The sequence below is a fragment of the Neophocaena asiaeorientalis genome, unplaced genomic scaffold (assembly GCF_003031525.2).
Source record: "Neophocaena asiaeorientalis asiaeorientalis breed wild unplaced genomic scaffold, Neophocaena_asiaeorientalis_V1.1 scaffold381, whole genome shotgun sequence".
Lineage (NCBI taxonomy): Eukaryota > Metazoa > Chordata > Mammalia > Artiodactyla > Phocoenidae > Neophocaena > Neophocaena asiaeorientalis.
In genome coordinates, this window is record NW_020172812.1 from 2,629,504 (window position 1) to 2,654,530 (window position 25,027).

General features: G+C 38.3%; 1 protein-coding gene across 1 annotated transcript in view; it reads right to left on the reverse strand.

Moving 5' to 3' along the window:
• DNAAF10 (dynein axonemal assembly factor 10) overlaps window positions 1-19,654 on the reverse strand; it is a 94,712-nt gene extending 75,058 nt beyond the window's left edge. Inside the window, 1 exon segment of the mRNA XM_024741621.1 lies at window positions 19,558-19,654. The gene's annotated coding sequence lies outside the window, so the exon portion shown is untranslated.
• Between the last annotated feature and the right edge of the window lie 5,373 nt (window positions 19,655-25,027).

Consider the following 25,027-nt stretch of genomic DNA (forward strand, 5'->3'; position numbering starts at 1 on the left):
TTAGTCCCTTTCTCAGATTATGAAGTCCAGGATGGCAACAATCTCTTATTATCTTTTTATATCCCTAGCCAGATTTAACATTATCCTAAATTTATTGAAGGAAGAGTTTTACAGTTGCATGTAAAAATCTACATAGCCTTAAGGAACTTGGTTTAAGTGGAATTTTAAGCATCAATGTGTTGAACAGTGAGCCTGTCACTTTGAGGAAAATAACTGACACATGAAACATGAAATATAGAAAACCTCAGCAAAGAAATAAAAGATATAAAAAAGAACCAAATAGCAATTTTAGAACTGAAAAACAATAATTGATACAGTAACGCAGTAAGTAAACACAACAGAATAGAGCTGACAGAGGAAACAGTCAGTAAACTGGCAGATGGGGGAAAACAAATTACCCAGTCTGAACAACAGAAAGAAAAAAGACTGAAAAAAATAATCTACAGAGCCTCAGGGAACTGTGCGACTATAAAAAAGATTTAACGCTTGTCTTATACTTCTGAGAATAAAGAATATCTGTTTTAGGAGTTACTAAGATGGTCTGATTTTATCCTAGAAAAAAAACTGATTTGTGGTAAATTGGCAAACTTTGTCTTTCAGCAAATAAAGACATTTGGATTGATTCTAACTTTTTCCTCAAGTCCATATTATTCAGCATTTTAAAAATAAATTTATTATGCTTATCAATTTTGGTATACAAAAAAATCAGTAAGAATATGAAAATATGTTCTAAAGAAATTTTCTGGCAAAGAAATGAAAAAAATATTTTTGGATCTTTTTATCTCATTTTGTTTAGAGTTTCTTTGATCTTAAACTGTCAAGATGTGAGAAAACCAAAATAAATTTTATAGATGCATACTGTAAAGTTTAGAATATTTTCAAAGGGCATGCTGTCAGAATATTTAGACATTCATCTTTATCTAGCAGACTTTAAGAAGTGACGGCATTGTCTTATTTGGTTATAGACTCTCCTTGTGAAGTATAAATATTATTTCAGTAATAAGAGTAACTGCTTGCTTATCTGAAGTGCATATAAATGCTTAAAAGATAAAAGTGAGCATCAAGGAGGGTAAAAATCTAAAGTTTTTTAATAACTGAAATTTTAAGAATTTGATTCTCCCAATATACCATTAAAGATAAGGTAGGTTTTTATAAATGTTCCTTATCTGAGTTAGTTCCCCCTAAGTATCTTTTCCCTAAATGTTTTTTTTTTCAAATTATGAATGGGTCCTGAATTTTATCAAATGCTTTTTCTTCATCAACTGATATGATCATGTAATTTTTCTTCTTTAGCATGTTAATATGCTGTATTAGTTGATTTTCAAATAGTGAAGCAGCCCTGCTCTATCCCTGCCTGCAATGAGCCATAAATTCTATTTGCTTATATTTTGTTAAGGACTTTTGCATCTACATTGATATAGTAATACTGACCTACAGTTTTCTTCTTGGGATTTTTTTTTTTTTTTTGGTATCAAGGCAATAGGGCTAAACTACCTAATTCATATTGGGTGAGATGTGGTGGTCTGTATTTTTCAAGAAACTGGTCCATACACCAAAGTTGTCAAATTTATGTTTGTAGAGTTGTTCATAGTATTCCCTTTATTATCTTTTTCATATCTGCAGGGTCTATGGTGATACCTTTCTCTTTTTTAAAAATTTATTTATTATTATTACTTTTTGGCTGCATTGGGTCTTTGTTGCTGTGCGCAGGCTTTCCCTAGCTGCGGCGAGCAGGGGCTACTCCTCACTGCGGTGCACGGGCTTCTCATGGTGGTGGTTTCTCTAGTTGCGGAACACAGGGTCTAGGCACACAGGCTTCAGTAGTTGTGGCTCGCGGGCTCTTGAGCACAGGCTCAGTAGTTGTGAAGCACAGGCTTAGTGCTCCGCGGCATGTGGGATCTTCCCGGACCAGGGCTCAAACCCCATGTCACCTGCACTGGCAGGCGGATTCTTAACCACTGCGCCACCAGGTAAGTCCAATACCTTCTATTTCATTCCTGATACTGATAACTTCGTTTTTTCTTTAATTTCTCTCAGTCTTGCTAGAAGTTTGTCAATTTATTGAGCTTTTTGAAGAACCAGCTCTTTCATTGATTTGCTTTACTGTTCTTCTGTTCTTCTGTTTTCAATTTCACTTTTCTTTATTCCCTTCCTTTGGGTAGATTTTTCTTTCTTTTTGGTTCTTGAGATAGAAGCCCTCTTTCTTCCTCTCTCAGGAATCCAATGACACAAGTGTTAACTCTTTTTCATAGTCCCACAGTTCCCTGGGGCTCTGTAGATTATTTTTATCAGTCTGTTTTCTTTCTGCTGTTCAGACTGGGTAATTTCTTTTCCTCTATCTGCCAGTTTACTGATTCTTTCCTCTGTCCGTTGAGTTTACACACTGCATCACTGTATCAATTATTGTTTTTCAGTTCTAAATTGCCATTTGGCTGTTCTTTATATCTTCTATTTCTTTGCTGAGGTTTTCTATATTTCATGTTTCACGTGTCAGTTATTTTCCTTGAAATGACAGCCTCACTATTCATTTTTGAGAACGTGTCTGTCAAATACTCAAGTGTGAATGACCAGATTTTGTCAGTTGTTCTCAAGCAATTTTGGTGTTCTATGAAAAAGATAGCTACTTCAGCTTAAAAATCACATAAGGGCTTGTTTTCCCTTAAAACAACCGCCATAAATTACATATGCAGAAGTGATGATTTATACATATCATTTCGTCATACAGGGTATTAAAGATACATGTAGTGGTTAGATTTGATAAAATTAATACTTTTTACTGCTTTACCAAGGATATTGTGAAACTGGTATTTTTTAAAACTGCAATTGCATGGCAGAGAATACAATGGTTACTGGTACAGTACTGTGTCACTGTTCTGATTCATGCTAAGGTATCAGCAGTTTTACCAGCCAGTGCTTTTGCACCATCAGTGCAAATGTAAACAGAGTGGATTAAACAAACATTATTTTTGTGTTATAATGAAAACATTTTGACCTCATGGACCCCCTGAAAGAGCCTTGGGGATTTCCCAGGTATACATGGACCACTCTGAAAACTACGGATCCAATCCAAAGATCATATTTAAATTTTGCGAATTGAGAGTATTAGCATTTGAAGAGAAATTCACCAGTGAAAAAGAAAGCAATCCAATACAGCAACAAAACCAGTAGACTATGGATCTATTTTCTATTTGTTCTAATACTTTGTTATGGTTCCATAATAATATTCTATATTATTCTACAATACATATGTCCCAATAGCATTCTTTATAGAAAAAAGAAATCTTGGATCATGTATTGTATTCAATAGTCATGGCTCTCTTTAGCATACTTTAAATTGGAACAATTCTTCAGTCTGTTTATATCTTTCATGACTTCAACATTTATAAAGAATACTGGCCAGTTATTCTGTAGACTGTCCCTCAAAGGGTTTACCTAATGCTTCCTCAGGATTCGATTCAGATTATACCCCTCTGGTAAAATACCAAAAGGGTGGTAATGTGTTCTTCCCAGATATCAGGAAAAAGATAATGTTGGTTTTTCTCATTACTGGTAATGTTAACTTTGATCACTTAGATAAGCTCTGCCAGATTTCTCCATTATAAAGTTGCATTTTCCTCTTTGTATTTAATACATCTTGTGGGAAGATATTTTTAGTCTATGTAAAGATCCAAGTTACTCCTCAAACTTTCATCCACTCATTTTAAACATCCACTGATGATTCTTGTCTGAATCAGTTATATTATAATGGCTGCTGGGATAGCCAGCCTCTAAGATGATTCCCACCTCCTGATATTCACAGTCTTGTATAATTCTCTTCCCTTGTGTCACTTGCCTTTAACCAATGGAGTGTGACAATATCAAGGGGACATCAGTTTTGTGATTAGGTTACAAAAGACTGTGACTTCCATCTTGCCAACAAGTCTTTCTATAACTTTCTCAGCTTGCACACTTTAATGAAGCTCACAGAGCAAGAAACGAAGGGTGATCTCCAGCCAACAGCCCACAAAGAACTGAATGCTGCCCACAACCAATGAATGAGTGTGGAAGTAGATCCTTCCCCGTCAAGCATTCAGATGAGACCACAAACCCAAGGCCTTACAAGTGACCATGAAGCAGAGAACACAGTTAAGCCCAGAGAAACTGTGAAATAATGTGTGTTAAGCCATTGCACTTTGGGGTAATTTGTTACAAAGCAATAGGCAACTGATACAATTGCCATATGATAGTTTTCTAATTTCATCATTCCTTCAACTTTTTTTTTTTGTGGTACGTGGGCCTCTCACCACTGTGGCCCCTCCTGCTGCAGAGCACAGGCTCTGGATGCGCAGGCCCAGCGGCCATGGCTCACGGGCCCAGCCGCTCCGCGGCACGTGGGATCCTCCGAGACCGGGGCACGAACCCGTGTCCACCGCATTGGCAGGCAGACTCTCAACCACTGTGCCACCAGGGAAGCCCCCTTCAACATTTTTTACTTGGCTTCCTCCTGCGGGGAAAGATTTCTTTTTCCTCCCTATCTATATGGACTTAGGTATTTCAGTGTGGACTTAATGGATTTTATTTCAATGGGTTATAATCTTTTATCATTATCTAATTTGATGTTTAAATTGTCCCACATTTGGCCAGTGGGAACCTTCCCCTTCAGGCTGGTTCTTGTGTCCTTTTAATATATTCCCATCATTCTATGGGCCTTCCTAACCTTCTGGCACAAGACGTTCCAAGTATACATTGTACTTCCCCTGCCCCAGTCCTGAAATCAGCTATTTCTCCAAGGAGCCCAAGATTCTTTTAGCGGAGAATGGTTAATGGTACCACTTGATGAAGAAAAGTTCTTAATTTTAATGCAGTCTAACTTATTCATCTCTTATTTTACACTATGACTAATTCATAACACACCAGATTATTCTTTTACTGAGCTGTCTGAATATAAATATAGCTTTACTATATGAATTTATAACTTTTTATATTGCTTTATTAATATTCTGAAGTATTTTTCTGCACGTAAAGAGCCTGCTATTTATACCCTTTAACAGAACAATTAGTGAGGAGAGGGGGAAATGCCCATCCATGTGTCATACAACATGCTAGGCATGATCAAAGTATAAACACAGCAGATTCTCAAGTCCCCCAAACATACAATTTTGAAACTGTAAAGGGGCTACGGACATCCAGGTAGATATATCCAGCAAGTACAGAACCTGGGTTCAGGGGCAAGATCGTGACAAGAGATACGATTTTGGAAATTATCAGCATACAGATAATAGCCTTCACCACTAAAAGGAGAGTCCATTAAAAAAGGGAAAATGAAATAAAAAATAGGAGAATACTAACACTTAAAAAATTATATGAGAAATTCACTAAGAATAAAGCAAATTATTAAATACAGAAAGAGAATCAGTAGAATAAGGATCTATTTTAATAGTTTAATATTCCATTATGGCTTTATCATAATCTATATTATTCCATAATGTTTTCTTAGACTATAATAGAGCATATATAGTATTTTGTTTCTATTATGGATCATATTCTTATATTGTTCTAGAAAGCATACAAGGAAAAATTTTAAGAGGGAGTTAAGAGTCACAAAGGAGACAAATAAAAATTATTCCCATTTTGGGGTGTAGGTTCAGACTTTATATAAGTCATACTATTAAAAGCAAGGTGTAGGACTTCCCTGGTGGCACGGTGGTTAAGAATCCGCCTGCCAATGAACCCCAGGGGACACGGGTTCAAGCCCTGGTCCGGGAAGATCCCACGTGCCACGGAACAACTAAGCCCATGTACCACAACTACTGAAGCCCATGTGCCTAGAGCGCACGCTACACAACGAGAAGCCACTGCCATGAAAAGCCCGCGCACCGCAACGAAGAGCAGCCTCGTGCGCAGCAACGAAGACCCAACACAGTCATAAATAAATAAATAAATACACTTTTTTTTTTAAAAAGGCAAGGTGTAACCTTAATTTGCTCAGTAACAACTCTTAGTTATGCAGATTGCTACACAAAGAGTAATTACCAACACTAGCCCTACAAAACTATCTCTAAAATGATCTTAATTGGTGGCTCTTTTCATCTGGTTTTATTCTAACAATGAAATTACTTTTCTTCAAATTAAGACAATTTACATGAAGTTCTAAAATCCTTCAGCTACTTTAAATGTACCAATCTAAATTTCAGTAACTACTTTAGCTCAAACTAAACATGCAATTGGGATTTTTTTTTAACTTTGGTTCTTTTAAAATTATTTATTTATTATTTATTTATTTATGGCTGCACTGGGTCTTCGTTGCTGTGCATGGGTTTTCTCTAGTTGTGGCGAGAAGGGGCTACTCTTCATTGCGGTGCACGGGCTTCTCATTGCAGTGGCTTCTCTTGTTGCGGAGCATGGGCTCTAGGTGTGCAGGCTTCAGTAGTTGTGGCACATGGGCTCAGTAGTTGTGGCTCGCAGGCTCTAGAGTGCAGGCTCAGTAGTTGTGGCGCACGGGCTTAGCTGCTCCACGGCATGTGGGATCTTCCTGGACCAGGGCTCAAACCCATGTCCCCTGCACTGGCAGGCAGATTTTCTTTTTTCCTTTAGAATTATTTTATTAAATCATAAACATACAACTGCTTCTTAACTCTACACACATACAAAGTTTTTCAAGGAATAACATTCTATCCTATTGCACTATGATCCTGGCTAATATTGTTTCAGAACTCTGAGAAAAACTGTTAAAAATATTTCACATGTTACCACTTACACATTTAACATTATCTTAGAAGGAAAGCTCCTGTTGCAACAAAAAATAGAAATGAGGTTTTTCCTCTCCTGGTAACTAGGAAAATAAAGGGAAGAGTGAACAGGCTAGGGAAGCAGCATAAACTGGCCTGAAAGAGTTAATCAATCCTAGTTATCTTGTAACTGTTACTAGTCTGTATTATCTGTAACTAGATTTGTCCTTCACAAAGCTAACCTCTAACACTCTGACTCTGTGAATTACATCCTGCACCTAACTGCAGGCGGATTCTTAACCACTGCAACCACCAGGGAGGTCCCTGCAATTGGAATTGACATGTACACACTGCTGATAAAATGCCTTTCCATGAAAACAAACAAACAAACTAACTAAAAATGCAATACAATAAATGTTGTTACTCTGTCAAGTTCTAATAGATTCTTTTAAAGGTAAAAACTGATGGATCTAGAAAACAATCTTTAAAAGTTAGCTTTGTGAACATAGACATGGATGGAAAAAGGAAAGTTAACATCACAGAATACAAAAAAAAAGTATTACGTGCTGGGTACTCTGTTAGAGACTTTATATACCTTCTCATTTATCCTCCCAACAATCTTCTGGGTAAATGGGATGTCAAGGTTAAACAGTTTGCACAAGGTCACACGGTTGGTAGTAGTAGAGATCAAATTTGAACTCAAGCTAATATAATTCCCATAGTATTCTTACCAATATATCATAAAGCCACACGCTTTCTGTATTATACAAGAGAAGAAGTAAGTTAGTGAAACTGTTTTCATCCCAACTTAGAACACTTAAATTCAAGTGGCTTGTTGCTGACAACTCACACATAGCCATTTAAAAATGTGTTGTTCATATATCTAACACAGTAGTAACAATCACAGAAACATGACAGTGAGAGGGTGTGAGATAGGTGGAGACAGCTGAGAAGAGGAGGAGTAAAGGGATGGAATACTTTACATGGAAACAAACTGTCCAACAACTTCTTGTAGAGAACAATACTAATCTGGTACTATATTTTAATTTAAAAACACACACAATCCCAAAACAGAAAACTCTAAAGTCATAGCATTTTCAGTAATTATAATTGAGAAAATAATCTCAAAACAGAGGAAATAAAGTCCTAGCTGTGGAAGAGTTCTGGATTATGGTAAGAGACCACCCCGCCTATGGCCATAGGATATAGTTTTAGTAGAGAGAAAGTATATGGGGTTATGGAGGTTAATGTTGCTAAAGCAAGGGTGTACATGAAGACAAAGTGATAGTGGAACCTAGAGGGACAATATGACACAGGTACTTAAATTCTGAATGAAAAACTGTAGTATCCAGAAAGATGTCAGATGATAACAGTGAGAAGAAATAAGGAACGTTCAGTCAGAAGAAATGACTTTGCAGGAGAAATTAGAAGTAATAATCTGTTAGGTAGCCAAATCAGGCCTACCACCTCAAGTATTTTTTTTTAACTGAGATATAAGTAATTGACATATAACATTATATTAGTTTCAGGTGTATAACACAATGACTCGATATTTGTATACGTTGCAAAATGATCACCACAATAAGTCTAGTTAACACCCAACACCATATACAGTTAATAATTTTTTTTTCTTATAATGGGAACTTTTAAGATCTACTCTCCCAGCAACTTTTAAATATGCAACACAGTATTAACTATAGTTGCCATGCTGTACATTACATCCCCATGAGTTGTTTTTTTATACCTGGAAGTTTGTACCTTTTGACACCTTTACCCATTTCCCCCACCCACCGCCCCTTGCCTCTGGCAAACACCAACTCTTACCTGTTATGGGTAAGTTTGGTTTTGGGGTTTTGTTTCTGTTTCTGAGATTCCACATATAAGTGAGATAAGGTATTTGTTTTTCTCTGACTTATTTTAGCAAAATGCCCTCAGGGTCTGTCCATAATATTGCAAATGGCAAGACTTCCTTCTTTTTTATGGCTAATATTCCATTGCATATACAAATATATATACCACAATTTCTTCATCCATCCATCCATGGACACTTAGATTGCTTCCATGTCTTGACTACTGTAAATGCTACAATGGATGGGGACGCATATATCTTTTTGAGTTAGTTTTTTCATTTTTTTTGAGTAAATACACAGAAGTGGGATTGCCGGATCATACAGTAGTTCTATTTTTAATTTATTAAGGAAACTCCATACTGTTTTCCATAGTGGCTGTCACAATTTACATTCCTACCAACAGTGCACAAGGGTCCCTTTTTCTCCATATCCTTGTCAACACTTGGTATCTCTTGTCTTTTTGCTAACAGTCGTTCTAACAGGTGTAAGGTAATATCTCGTTATGGTTTTGATTTGCATTTCCCTGATGATTAGTGATGCTGAGCACATTTTCATGTACCTGTTGGCTATCTGTACATCTTCTTTGGGAAAATGTCTATTTAGATTCTCTGCCCATTTTTCAATCAGACTGTTTTTATGCTATTGAGTTGTATGAGTTCTTTATATATTTTGGATATTAACTCCTTATTGGATACATAATTTGCAAATATTTTCTCTCATTTGGTAGGTCTCCTTCGTTTTGTTGACGGTTCCCTTTGCTGTGCAGCAGCTTTTTAGTAGTCCCACTTGTTTATTTTTGTTTTTGTTGCCTTTGCTTTTGGTGTCATGTCCAAAAAAATCATGGCCAAGACTGATGCCAAGGAGCTTATTGCCTATGTTTTCTTCTAGGAATTTTATGGTTTCGGGCTTTATGTTCAAGTCTTTAAACAATTTTGAGTTGATTTTTGTGTATGGTGTAAGATAGTGGTCCAGTTTTCCCAACACCATTTATTGAAGAGACTGTCCTTTCCCCCATTTTATATTCTTGGTTCCTCTGCCATAAATTTACTGACCATGGATGCATAGGTTTATTTCTGGGCTCTCTATTCTGTTCCATTGATCTATGTGTCTGTTTTTATGCCAGCACCATACTGTTTTGATTACTACAGATTTGTAAGGGTTTTTTTTTTAATAATAGCTTTATTGAGATATAATTCATATACCATACAATTCAACCATCTAAAGTGTACAATTCAGTGGTTTTTAGTACATTGACAGAGCTCTGCAGCCATTACCACAATTAAATTTAGAGCATTTTCATCACCCCAAAAACAAAGTCCACATCCACTGGCAGTCACTCCCATTTCCCAGCTTCACCCCAGCCATAGACAATCACTAATCTAACTTTCTGTCTCTTCTACATATTTGCCTATTTTGGATATTACATATGAATGGAATCATACAATATGTGTTCTCTTGTAACTGGTTTCTTTTACTCAGCAGAATATTTTCAAGATTCATCCATGTTGAAGCAAAAATCAATACATTTCTTTTTACGGCCAAATAATGCTTCGTTATATGGATATACCACATTTTATTTATCCATTCATCAGTTAATGGACATCTGAACTGTTCCCATTTGGGGGGCTATTCTGGAACATTTGTGTACGTGTTTTTCATTTTATGTCTTATGAGTATATACTTAGGAATGGAATTACCGGGTCTTACGGCAACTCCGTGTTTAACATTTTGAGGAACTGTTTTCTAAAGCAGCTACAACCATTTACATTCCCACCAGCAATGTTATGAGGGTTCCAATTTCTCCACATCTTCAACAGTTACCTGGTCTTTTTGATTACAGCCATGCTAGTGGGGTGTTAAGTGGTATCTCACTGTGGTTTTGATTTGTATTTCCCTAATGACTAATGATGTTGTGCATCTTTTTATGTGTTTACTGGGCATTTGTTTGTCTTCTCTGGAGAAATGTCGATTCAAATCCTTTACCCATTTTTTGGTTGGGCTGTCTTTTTATTATTTAGTTTTAAGAATTTGTTATATATTCTGGGTAGAAGTATCTTATCAGATCTACGATTTTGGTTATGGTAAACTTGGTACAGAAAATATTTGTGTTAACGAGACTGACAACACGGGGTGGCAGCTATGTATTGGTGAGGGAAGAGGTACAGTATAACATCAGAAGCCAGATATAATTCTCACTGCCAATGTTCCCATCAAAAATCTGCGACTTTTGTTCCGAGTACCAAATAAAATATTGATGAGGCTGTTTTTAGTACTATAAGGCCTATCCTCTGGTGATGTAAAGTAAGCTAGCCAGCTAATGAAAACTCAGCTGCCTGAATAAGGAATTTGGTCTTTTTTGTGGTATGCAAGAAACATGAAAAACACAACGAGACCTAAGAAAGAACTTGCTATGAGACTTGCAAGAAAGTTTTTCCTCTCTAATAAAGAGAACTTGAGGAAGTGTCCCCTGCTCTTCTTCAGCCAGATGGTAGTGTCAAATTATGACAGCCCTCTCTTGACACGCAGAGCTGTAAAGTACACTGGACTTATGTCTCTGATGGAACAGTTACCCCGTAACTGTCTGGCTCTGGGCTTCTTATTCTGTGAAATAATACATTCCTTATTATTTAGGCCACTTTTAGATGGGAGGATACTGTTACTTGTAATCCAAAACATTCTGATACATTTTCTACTTTGTCAATAAGCACATTACTGGATGGGCAGAGCTATACAGAAATTAGAATGACGTGATTATGAAAGCTAGATCTGCCTAGAACACTACATACTAGTTTTCAGTAGTTTGACTTTTAAAAATGTAAACAGTATTTTGCACTTTATCAAACATCTTAGGTACTAACTTACCCAATACCCACCAGAACTCTAAATCAGGCAGTCTTGTGGCTATTTTACAGATATATATATATATATATATATATATATATAAAATCCTCCAGTATAGGTCTTCCAATTCTATATCCCACGTGTGTTCTACCACATCATAGTATGTCTCATAGTATCAAATATAATGCATTAAAAGCAATATAATCGATAAACCATAATGGAAAAGAATATAAAAATAGTATGTCTATATGAGTAGTCTAACTGAGTCACTTTGCTGTGCAGCAGAGTGGCACAACACTGTAGATCAACTACGCTTCAAAAAAAGCACCATAATCAACAACAAAATGACTGCAGTATTCTTTCAGCACTTAACTGCTTGACATTATACAACTCTATGAGATGAGTAAAGTGACTAAAATGAATAATAAAATGTCCAAAGAGCTGCTATATGTTAAGTTTAAACTGGGCAAGCAGAGTGACCAGAAGAAATCTAGCACCTTCTAATAGCTCTACTGAAGCACTTACAGTGTATTAGAAATTTTCCCTCTACATGCCTGACTCAATCGATGCTGTGAAGTCTTTGGGGCTATTTATTTTTTCCTGACATCTCTGCACCTAACACTATGTTTGATATATGTAGTATGTTTGCTAAATTAAGAAATCAAAGATTTAGAGTCTCAGCCCCCCTTTACCAGCTGTTCTAGAATACATCTAGAAAATGTTAAGATAAATCAGCTTAAGTAAACAAAATTAAACGTTCTCTATAAATTTTGAGTGTTATTTATGAAAAAGTTTGCTTACCATTTAACAAATGAAAGTAACACTCACATATAACTGACACTTTACTCAGATATGTAAAAAGAATCTTAAAGCATAAAAGAGTCCTATAACTTTTAGAATCAACAGCAATTTCCTTTTTGGTAGCTTTCCCGTTGTGCCTAACACACTTGTGCTTTCTAACTGTTTATTCACAGGACTTTCAAAGACCTCCCTATCCCTAGACGACAGATATAACTAATTCAGTTGCACCTCAGCTTCCCAAGCCACCAGGACAAGTGCCTACCTACCCATCCTGCATTAGCATTTACATTCCATGAGAGATACTACACAGGGAACTGGCTTTACCAAGATGAATAAAAATGTATGCTCTGCCCATGGCTCGGCAGAGGAGGCAATGAAACACAATGAAATATGGGGTGTACTATAACGACAGTTACTTACAAATGGCCACTGATTGCCTGGAGGAGCTGGGAAATGCAACTGGGACGGGATCTTGATGTTTGCCAGACAGAGAAAGCAAGCAGAAGGACATTCCGATGGAAAAAAAAAAGTACATACAAAGGCACCAATAAGTAAAAAATGATGAGGCATTTGAGAACCAAGTAGTTTGACTTGGTTATAGCATAAGCCTGGCTAGAAATAAGGATCAGAACATGAGTGCCATGAAAAGGAGTTTAAATGTTTAATTCTGAAGATATGTCACTGACTTTAAAATAAGGTAGTGACACTAGATTTCCTTTTCAGAAGAAAACCTAGTGGCAGTATGGAAGACAGAATGAAGAAGAACTTGGGAGGTAAAAAGAGCAAAGCCTCAAGTAGGCTATAGAAATAGTCCAGGTGAGAAATAAATGAAACTGCAATGATGCCAGTGGCAGCGGGGATAAAGAAGAATTTGACTCAAGAGATATTTGGGGATCTAAATGACAGGACACACTTACCATAACATGATACTTATGTTCCTGAAAAATCTCCATGCTCTTAAAACTACACATTAAAACAAACAGTTGCACATTAAAAATAACATGGCTTAAGGAAAAGAGTTGGAAGCAAGACACTCAAAACCTGTGCAACTCTGTAACCAGAGCATTAACAAAACCAACAAGAATCCTAATAAGCATATTAACATAGTTAAAGATGTGCTAAGTAACTAATAAGCCTGGCACTTTCTAAAGGCACAGCTCAAACAAAGTACAGCTGTCCCTCAGTATTCACAGGGATTGCTTCCAGGACCTGCCACAGACACCAAAGTCCGCAGATGTTCCAGCTCCATAGTCGGCCCTCGGTATCCGCGGTTCGCATCTGCAGGTTCACCCAACCCCCACGCTCGCAGTACTGTAGTTACTGAAAACAATTCACGTGTTAAGTAAGTAGACACACGGAGTTCAAACCCACGTCGTTCGAGGATCAAATGTAATAGAAAAAAGTGTAAAGGGTATTTGAAGCTAAGTTACAGAAACAAAGAAAAAATGCACAAACATCTGGGGGAAATGTGCAATACATTCTTTCAACACAGGTAAATGGCCAGAATCAGTCAAGAGCAAGAATGTGGTGTATGGGTGGAGCACAGGACTCTGTTCTTCAGTAGCTTCTGCTTTCACCTGTGTTGCTGTATCTTCGGTTCAGCTGCCACTGCTTACGGCAGGAAGCACTGATATGCTGGGAACATTGTTAAGTACATTTTCCTCTTTATGGACAGTATGTGAGCCAGACTGGAATGCCTCAAAAGCCCCTCGAGTGAGTGACTAAGCCTCCCACCTCCAAACCAGGTCAGGAGGTGTTCTGTGTCATACTTTTAGTACAGACTGTAACTGATGATTGCTTTAGGTACTAGTGAAGGGGAGTAAAACATATACACCAGGTTTCCAGGTAGGAGTGAATGGACAGATACTGTTTCCATTAAGGAAAATTAGGGAATAATGAAGCATGAATATGAAGATAACATAATGCATGTGGTTTTTGTTATGTTGAGTTTGAGGCGTCTTACAGACATCCTTATTTCGATAAATATCAAGTAAGCAGTTAGAACTCTGGACTAGAGAAGAAGAGAATCATGTGGGCTGAAACTATGAATCATCAGTACATAGGAGATGATGAAACTTTGAGAATAAACAAAGAATTCATGCATTTACTCAATTCACTCATTCAATAAATATTTATATAATATATACGAGCCTACACTGGCAGTTAGGGGGGTATAAGAGGGAAGAAGACAGCCATGATGCCCACTCCCACAGAACTCACATTATATCATGGGGAGACAGAAAACGGCCAAACACCCATAGAGCTAATTAATCATGTGCTACAAAGACATAAAAGGTACTAAAAGAGTATAGCACAGGAACATGGCCTGACCTGGCATGGGGGTGGGAGGCTCAGTCACTTACTTGAGGCACTTTTGAGGCATTCCAAACATAGTCCATGCAAAAGGCTCTGAGAGTAGAATAAACAGATGGAAGAACAAACATAGCATAAAATACTGAATAAATGTAAGGTTTAAGTGGCTATAGTATAGAGAAAGCAGAACATGGTGGAAGAAGCTGAGGTAAACAGCAAGTAGAACGAATGAAGTCTACAGGCTATGCTAAGGATTTAGTCTCTACAATGTATGAGATTTGAAATGGAAAAGTGATACAATCATATTTAAGAGGGCCCTGGACCAAAGCCAGATGAGAGGCAAGCAACAAAGATCAAAAATGGTCAGAGAGGTAGAGGAGCCACTAGCAGAAAACGTTACAAAAGCCAGAAGAGGAGAGAATTTGAAGAGTTCCCTACAAGGCCCAACATAACAAAGAAGTCGAGTAAGAAGAATGAAGAACCAAATACATCTAATGAGTGATTTCCAGACACTCTCTATTGTCACCACTATCTCAGGTGCTGTGATTCCCATTTTACACATGTACTAAACAAGGTCTAGAATTTATAGCATTTGTTCAAGGTCACCTAGCTAGAAAATGGCAGAGCCAGAATCTGAAGTCAAATCTTCCCTACTCCCAACCTCATGCTGATAATTAGAAGAGTACTGCCAACATAGTAAGTTTCAGTGCAATGCAGATGCGTAATCATTCTAGACCAGTGCTATCTAACAGACATTCATGCAATGCTGGAAATCTTCTATATCTGCGCTAATGCAGTAACTACTAGCCATAAGCAGCTACTGAGCACTTGAAACGCAGATATCGTGAAGAACTGAATTCACAATTTTATTTCATTTAAATTAAAGTTTAAATAGCCACATATAGCTAGCATCACAGATCTAGACTGTAGAAGACTGAAAAACAAGAAAATAAGCAAATACAGATGAGTCAAAAGTATGACGGTAAAGAAAGAATGACAGCTAGATAGGAAGGCAGAGCTGAAGTATACCTGTTCATTCATAAATTCACTATTTGAGAAAGATTACTATGAGCTAGTTTATAATTCATGAAATTCTATTTACTAGGAAAACAGTTGCAACGTGAGCACACATAAAATCACAGATTTCCCTTATTTACCTATTAGCACTTGTTTTTCCTGACATTCTAATTTTTATTAAAGATTACCTTATAAGCAAATAATTAAAGACTGCCTTACAATCTGGCATGCAATAAGCTGGATGCCAGCTTACTGCATGCCTATAATAGGAGGTTGCTTGTGGCACTGCACTCAGGAGCATATGAAAGAAAACCATCCCTGAAACTAGATAAAGTATAAATAAATAAAAGTGCTAACAGACAGCTCTAACAATGCCAATGGTAAAGGTTTGACTCTTTTTGTAGGTGGCTGTGCTTCACACTCTCATCCCTAGGTTTTAAACTGCATACCTAATTTTTTTTTTTAATTAATGAATGTATGTATGTATGTATGTATATATGTTTGGCTGCACTGGGCCTTCGCTGTTGCATGCGGGCTTTCGCTAGCTACGGCAAGTGGGGGCTACTCTTCGTTGCGGTGCGTGGGCTCTAGGTGCACGGACTTCAGTAGTTGTGGCATGCAGCTTCAGTAGTTGTGGCTCGTGGGCTCTAGAGCACAGGCTCAGTATTTGTGGCGCATGGGCTTAGTTGCTCCGCGGCATGTGGGATCTTCCCAGACCAGGGCTTGAACCTGCGTCCCCTGCATTGGCAGGCGGATTCTTAACCGCTGCATCACCAGGGAAGTCCTGCATACCTAATTCTAACATACAAGTAAAAATGAATTCTCTGTATTGTTCACAAAAGTCAAGAGAGACCTGGCTAGAGCACAGATGAATTTAATAATACTCCCAGAACACAAGTCAAAGTGCTATCTCATTTACAGAAATGTTTTCTGGGATAGCAATGGGGCTACCACGTGGCCCTCCTGATGATACTGGTAAGAAAGGGCTTTAACTAACAAAACAAAACTCTGAGAAAGTAACCTGTAAGAACCTATGACTTGCTGAATTACCTGTGCTAAACTTTAAAGGATTTCCTATCGAAATCTTCAAATGTTTTAAATATTTTTATAGTACAAGACTATAAAAACCAAAGACAAACCCAGAAACATTAATTATTCACATTTCATTTCAAAATTTCATTCCTGCACCAGATCTATACATTAGCTATAATTACTGTCAACCCATGACCACAAAGTGGATATGGGAGTCCAAGGAAAAATCAGGAAAGGGAGAAAGTGAATATGGACTGTTGAATAAAAAGTTTATTTGGAAGGGCAAAAGTTGAGGAAGAAATTTTAATCTGGCAAGCTTGAAATAAAATAGATGCTTTCTCCACTACACTTCAGAGATCATTTTCTCTTTTTAATTTAAAAAATTGTTATCCATGTTGTTAATAAGGTGCTAAGTGGAAAAGTAAGTACAAAAAATGTTCTAGTAAAATAGTATTTTCCCTAGAGTAATTTCATAAGAATATTGACATAGTTCAGACCCTAGCTGAAGTATCAACCTCAACCATTATGAAATTGCTAACTAATTTAAAAAATTATGCTGAGTTGTTTTTGACTCAATGCTTACCTTGGAATAAAACTGCCTGTAATTTGTAAACTAGAGCATGACATCATTAAAAATCTCTTTAAGTCTGACCTTTTTAATCTTACTTAATAAAAGCTAAATTATAAAAGATTAATAAATCCACACACTGGCATAGCTTAAAAAAAAAGGATGGTGGGAACACACCAAAAAAAACTTCTTGGAAGAATATACAAGAAACTTAACAATGATCAACACAAGGAGAACGGATGGCCAGGAAAGACTTTCCACTGTATACCTTTCAGTGTGGTATTATTTTTTAAGCAAATGTATTGTGTGCTTAGAACTTTAAAAAAGTTTTAAGAGTATTAACCTTCAACTAGATGTTCCCCTTACCATAAAACCTGAACTCAGAAAACAGTTCCTTTTAGAACTATGTAATTTGATCAGAAATTACTAACGCAAAGACTGACAAAGTATTAAACTATTTTCTTGTTAAAATTCCTGTTTCCTAGATTAATTTCCTAAGTCCTGGGTCCACCTACTATTTAATAAGGTCTACTTAATACCCTGTTAACTGCCTATCAAATCTTTCAAAATCTATACTGTAATCGTTTGTTTTCCATACTCCTCACCCTCAACCTCATCTCATTCACCTCAGCCTCATTCTCAACTTCAGCAGATGATCTTGCCTCAAACTATCCCCAGTTGCTGAGGTGATTTTAGGTCACCTAGTTTGAACTCCATTATTAAAACATACCTGTCGTCATGGCCTACTCTCCTCACCTTGTTTTTATCCCTCTTTTTTGATGTCCCTCCTTTCCTTTTACCCATCTTCTTTCTACCACTTCTAGCGCTCATTCCACTAATCATCCTCTTCCTCACAGATCCCTCTCCCTGCTTCTCTTCTAACTCTAAAGAATACTGACATTGGGACTTTCCTGGTGGCTCAGTGGTTAAGAATCCGCTTGCCAACGCAGGGGACACGGGTTCGAGCCCTGGTCCGGGAAGATCCCACATGCCGCGGAGCAACAAAGCCCGTGTGCCACAACCACTGAGCCTGCGCTCTAGAGCCCGCAAGCCACAACTACTGAGCTTGCGTGCCACAGCTACTGAAGCCCATGTGCCTAGAGCCCGTGCTCTGCAACAAGAGAAGCCACCGCAATGAGAAGCCCGTGCACCGCAATGAAGAGTAGCCCCCACTCACCACAACTAGAGAAAGCCCGTACGCAGCAACGAAGACCCAACGCAGCCAAAAAATAAAAATAAAAATACTGACATCTCCTATCCTGCAAAGAATTACCTCAACTGTAAACCACTAGAGTTAACTTTTCTTTGTCCATTTTCCCATAAATGTCTCAAAACTGACGCTCACTGCCTCCACTGTCTCATCTAGCACTTACTCCTTTATTCTACTTATTTGTCCACATGTTCCTTCTTCAAACGCTACTTATCTATCATATATCAAGTATTTGGAATATAACAATGAAAAGACAAAGACAAGGCCTCTGCATTCTCAGTTTACATTTCTTTGCGATTTTATTTTCATTACCTAGGGCTTAATTGAAGTTGCTGTCTCAAAGATTATAACCTCTATAATAGTTTTCATTTTTATCTCCTCTCCCATGTTAATGGATGAGAAAAATCTCTCTTGTCTAAGGAGACTCATATACCCTCCTACCTCCCTGGGGCCCTCAAACTATTAAGAATTCCATCTTTTCTCTTTGAGTCTTCAACTGCTCCCTCCTTCCTGGCTTGTTCCCTTAACCCCCAAAATAAATTCTTCCTTAAACCTAAATTTCATCATCTCTCCTTAAGTCAAAGCATTAAAGAACAGTCTATACTCAATCTCTGGCCACCCATTTATTACTCAACTCACAGCATCCTTGCTTTCCTTGCTACCAGTACAAAATGGTGTTTTTCTGTACCAGAAAGTCACCAGAACTCTTCTGATCCCTCCAAAAGACACTTTAAAAAAAAAAAAAAAAAAAAGGGAACCCTAGTACACTGTTAGTGGGAATGTAAATTGGTACAGTCACTATTTATTTATTTGGTGGCATTGGGTCTTTGTTGCTGCACGTGGGCTTTCTCTAATTGCAGAGAGCGGGGGCTACTCTTTGTTGCGGTGCGTGGGCTTCTCGTTGCCGTGTCTTCTCTTGTTGCAGAGCACGGGCTCTAGATGCGCGGGCTCTGTAGTTGTGGCACACGGGCTTAGTTGCTCTGCAGCATGTGGGATCTTCCTGGACCAGGGCTCGAATCCATGTCCCCTGCATTGGCAGGCGGATTCTTAACCACTGCGCCACCAGGGAAGTCCCCAAAAGACACTTTTAAGTTCTTCTCTTTCCTGATCTCTGCAAAATCTAGACACTGCTGACTCCTTCAAATATGACATCACTCTGCTAATTTTCCAACTACCTATTTATTCTCAGACAACACTGACAGGTTCCTCATCTCCTACCTGCCTCTTAAATGCAGTGTTCTTTAGGGTTTGTCCTCTTCTCTTATCGTTTTATATTCTTTCTCTATGGGATTTCATTCAGCTTCATGGCTTCAATTACTACCTAGAACAAATACACACAACACTCAAATCTTTAACATAAGCCCAGATTTCTCTTCCAGATCCAGATATAGCCAATTACCTGTTGGTCATATCCACCTCGGTGACCCATGACTACTTTATTTATTTATTTTATATAAATTTTTCTATTTTTATTTTCGGCTGCGTTGGGTCTCCACTGGTGCACGTGGGCTTTCTCCAGCTGTGGCGAGCGGGGGCCACTCCTCGCCGCGGTGCACGGGCCTCCCACCGCCGCGGCCTCTCCTGCTGCGGAGCACGGGCTCCAGGCACGCGGGCCTCAGCAGTCATGCCGCACAGGCCTAGCCGCTCCACCGCACGTGGGGCCCTTCCGGACCAGGGCCCGAACCCTTGTCCCCCGCATTAGCAGGTGGACTCCCAATCACGGCGCAACCAGGGAAGTCCCCCCGTGACTACTTTAAATTCACCATGTCCAAGGTAGAAATCATCCCCACTCCTCCAAATCTACTTCTCCTGTCTCTCCTAGACAGAGAATGTGCATTTCTAACAAGGCTCCAGATGCTGCTGATGCTGCTAGCTCAGGATCCATATTCTGAGAATCACTGCTCAGACATATGCTGCCTCTTCCTACCTCCAGGCTGTCAGGTTCCTTCTGCTATCTCCTAGACCACGGTATCTATGCAGCAGGCACTGTTAATATTTCACAACACTCTACCTTATTGAACTTAGACTCTTGCAACAAAGCATTCTGAGCATTAATTACCAAATGACAAGAGGAGACTAGAGATGAAACAACAGTCAACCCAGAAAGCTGGATGTTTCTTGAGGGCGGAATAGCATTCTAGTGTATCCCTCGAATCAAATCTTACCCAAGTACATAGGCTCTTGATAAATATTTGTTGAGTGGATGGCAGTATTATCTATCCAGTCACCCAAGCCAGAAGCCACAGCAAGATTCACCCCTTCCTTCCCCATAATCCAAGTCACCAAGTCCTATCTTCTGCCTCCTAAATGTGTCTCACACCTGGTCCCTCCTCTCCATCTGCACTGTTATTACGTTCTTTCAGGTCCTTAATATCTCACTTTACAGTAATAATTTTTTAATTGGTCCCCATGTCTACATTCAGCTATCCTATTTTATCCACATGACCATAAGATTGATCCCTCTAAAACAGTAAATGAGACGATGTCATTCTCCTGCTTGAAAACAATAACTTCCCACAGGCTTTAAGGAAAAAAATATTAATTCCCTCATGTGATATGCAAACCCTTCTAGGATCCTGCATCAATCTACCTGACCACTCTGCCTCTCCATTCCACCCTACCCTCTACCCTCCAGCCATGCTGAACTGGCTTATATATTCATGCCTCAGTGGCTTTAAACATAAAGCTTTCTACCTAGAGTGTCTTTCCCACTGGCTCAACATTCATCCTTTTAAGCCTCAGCTCAGGCACCATCTCTTCCACGAAGCTTTCTTTGAGTGACATTCATTCATCTCTCCATCCAATCCCCACCTCAGTTTGGATTACACCTCTCCCCTGCCATGTGCTCTTACAGCACCCCATGTTTAGTTTGTTAACAGCACATATCGCACTGCATAATAATTGTCTTGTTCACCTAGTTCATTAAGCTCCTTGGAAACTATAATTATGTCTTCGGTTTGTATAGTCAATGCTAAGTATATTAACAGACACTCAACTAAAATTTAAATAAATGCATTCCATGCTATCCTCTAAACAGTGCCTCTCAAAATTTAGCATAGATCAGAACTACCCAGAGGTATATAAATCTAGACTGCTTGGCCCCAGCCCCGGAGTTATAGATTCAGCTGGTTCAGGGTGGGACGTAACAGGTTCCCAGATGATGCTGATGCTGTCCAGGAATCACACTTTGAGTGTCAGTGCTCCAAATCTATGTTTTCTCTTCCTAGCTCCAGGATTTAGAGTCTTTTCCTAGCTACCTCCAACTCTGCTTACTGCAATGCTAATCTTTTTAGACCCAGCTCAATTGTCACCTCCTTCATAAAACTTCCCCTAATCCCCAAAGAAACTGATTTTGCTCTTTCCTCAATTTCTGTCCAGCTTTGTGTATATTATTCATATGGTAACATGCTAACTTTCTTTCACACCTTTTGGCAGTTTTCTCATGTTCTCTACTTAAATGAAGGCAGGAAACCTGCCTTATTTTGATATCCTCCACAACCTGGCAGAGTAACCAGTGAAATGCAGACGAAACCTACAAGTATTTGTTCATCTGAAGGAATCCCTGCAGACTGCCCCAACTCTGGGCCCACGGTCTGTCTGACTCGCTTAATCCTCCTGGCCCAAGCTGACTTCTTACACTGCCTTGTACTTTTGCTTGCCTTACAAATGACAGATGCCTGATCCTCGCACACTTGTCTGTCCCTCTCTCATTGCTGACTGACCCTTAGTCAGCTTCTTTGCCTTGTACTCTAAACCCTTTTATTTTCTTAACCACTATGGGACATAGTAAATGGAGAAATTTTCTCTTTATGATTTACCTGAATTTTAATTCTGCTGGCCATAAGACAGGTTGCTTGCTTTTTTCTGAAGTAGCCTTTCTTGGTCAGAGAATTCAAACTAAAATATGCTGTGTACAACTCCAAGTGCAGTTATTGTAGACAGCAATAAATGTGTTTTAGGTTCTATTTACAGATGGTGGAAATAATTGTAATACAAAGTTTAAAAACACAAAAACATAAAAAAGGTCACTTATGATATGTAAGGTTGGCCTAAGAAACAAAACTTCAAAGAATAGCTAATTATTTATGCACTATGTTCATATATGCATCCAAAACAAAATTTGTATTACCTATTCCAACGAAAAAAAGATACCAAAACACCTGGTCATATTTCTGAGTTACACTAATGACATAGTAAAAACTACATCTGATACATAAAAAGTTAACTGTTTCTAAAAATGCCCCTACAAAATTTACTCCTTCAAAAATTACTGAGAGACTGTTTTCAATCACACCGATCTAAACATTCTACTTGATTATTTTATTCTTATTTTACCTCTGTGTGTAACACTTAAGTACTCTATCTGAAACTATACATACCTACCTAGAGAAAATATTGTGATGATATATTTATTTCAATAAATAAACATCCATTTATTTATTTAATCATAGACAACTGACCAGTAATGGTTCAAGAAAAATTCTTTGGAGCTCAGTACTCAATTTTTATATGCATATGCATAATTTTCAGCCCATCTGCTCAACAGTTTAATATGACCCAAATAGAGATGAAGGGATATAACAGGAAAACAAGAAGTAGGCTACTTTTAAGGTAGCAAGTAAAACTAATACCTGTCAAAAAAGATTCTTGATAGGCTCAATTCAATCTCTAAGCCTTTTTACTTTCCCCTTACTTGAATTAATCACTGATATTCATAAATTAAAATCTGTTGACAAAAATATACGTCCATAACACTCAGTAAAAGTTATAAAGATTTTCCAAAGGGAATGAAAGTTTTCAGAACTGTATGCCCAATTAACAAGATAAATGAACCAGATCACTCCAAAGTCCAATTTATTTGAATTAATCAATATTCCATATGGCAGAGTTGAGCTACAGTCCTGACACTTTCGAACCAGTGCTATATTCAGCAGACCAACATAATCCTAAAAGTTGAGGGGCCACTGTCACAACAAATTATGTCCTGAAATGTTATTGAGAGGACAGCAGGAAAAAAAGCCAAGAGTGAATCAGAAAATAAATACCAAAAAGGAAACTGTAAAGAAGAGAGAAATAATGACCTGGAAGAAAAAAATCTCATACGGTGATTTTAAAAAATTTTTGAAAAATAAGGAAACACTGAGTATCAGGAAGATAAATTTAAGACCTAAAAGAGAATTTTCAAAATTCAGCCTGTTGTTCAAGAAAAAAAAAAACTATTTGGAAAGCAGATCATTCTGCTATACACTGCATAAACAACAAGACTAGGTCACTGTTCCTCAAAACGTATCATTTATAAATAAAGGTAAAAACACTGGACAAAGATCTTCAAGATCTGGACCTTCAGGTAAAATACATGTATAGAGAAGTTGTATTAAAGCACTAAAGTTCAATTCATAACTCCAAAAGATTATGCAAAAAAAAAAAAAAAAAAAAGGCTGCACTATGAATGGCTCTGCTCTAACTTGTTTTCTGTAAGTCTCGAAAAGCATAAGTTTTGACTCGGAAGGCCAAAATCGTCTCTGAGCTGCCTCCGAAGTTGGCAGGGTAAAACTTTCTCTACATATCAAAACCACTAATCATTTATTAAGTCTGCTCCTAATCTGAATTTTAAGGACACTAATAGGTGCACTTAATCATTTGTCCTGTTTTAAATAAAAGCTGACTTACTTGACTAATATCACTTTCTTCCCCCCCAATCACACAAATTGATCCCAAGTTGCAGTCCACAGAATTTCGCTCTTCACTCACCCACCGCTCTATTTTGAAATGCTTAATATCTACATACAAGGTGAAATAAATGCAATTACAAGGTGCAAGACATTACGCCAAGCAATCCGTCGAAAAATCTTCGGACAACTGTTTAAAGACTTGTAGAAAAAGCCTAACGACCAAATCACCTGTTCGGATATCTGATATAGATGAAAAAGCACTGCAAACTTTTTCTACTATGCATGCAATTCTTGATTACAAAGAGGAAACTGCACCGGCTAGCCGGAGCGACAAAACCGGTAGGGTAACAGGCTAAAAGGGCGTCGTTGATTTCTTGGCTACCGTGACAGAGGCGGGAGACACACCCCTAGCGTCGGTCGGAAACACTACAGCAGTGAATTCTACCTAGGGATTAATGTGAGGCTAAGGAAAGACAAATTTAAATCGCCATGATTCAAAAACAATCAGCACAGGAGAGACTTACGAAGGTAACAAAGAAAACGAAAAACCCTTGGCAGTAAGTAAGCACTAAAAAACAAGTATCTCCGTTTATCACAAACCGAATTTAGACTTGTTTTCATGAATCTACACCTTAGACCTCTCCGGTTCGCCACTGCAGAGTAAAGCAGCAGCGAAAAACAACCAAAAAACAAAAAACCTCGTACGTTTGCAAACAGCAGTGAAATAAACACGAACCGGAGAGGGGGAAGTAAGGCAGAATTCCTTCCAAGGCTCGTTGCTTGAAAACAGAGTATGAGTGAGAGAAAGAGCAGCCCTGGAGAGAAAGTGGGTCTTATATAAAGGGCCATTTGCCACACATGATTTCCACAGGATTCCGGAATCTCCCCTAACTTGAGAGAGTGAGTCTGGGGGTGAGGGGGGGCTCCACGTGGAAGAGGGTCCGGAGAAAGGGAAGGCAGGCCGATCTGAGGGCTGTCCGGAGCGGACGGCCCAGGCAGCGGGGTGTCGAGGCCGG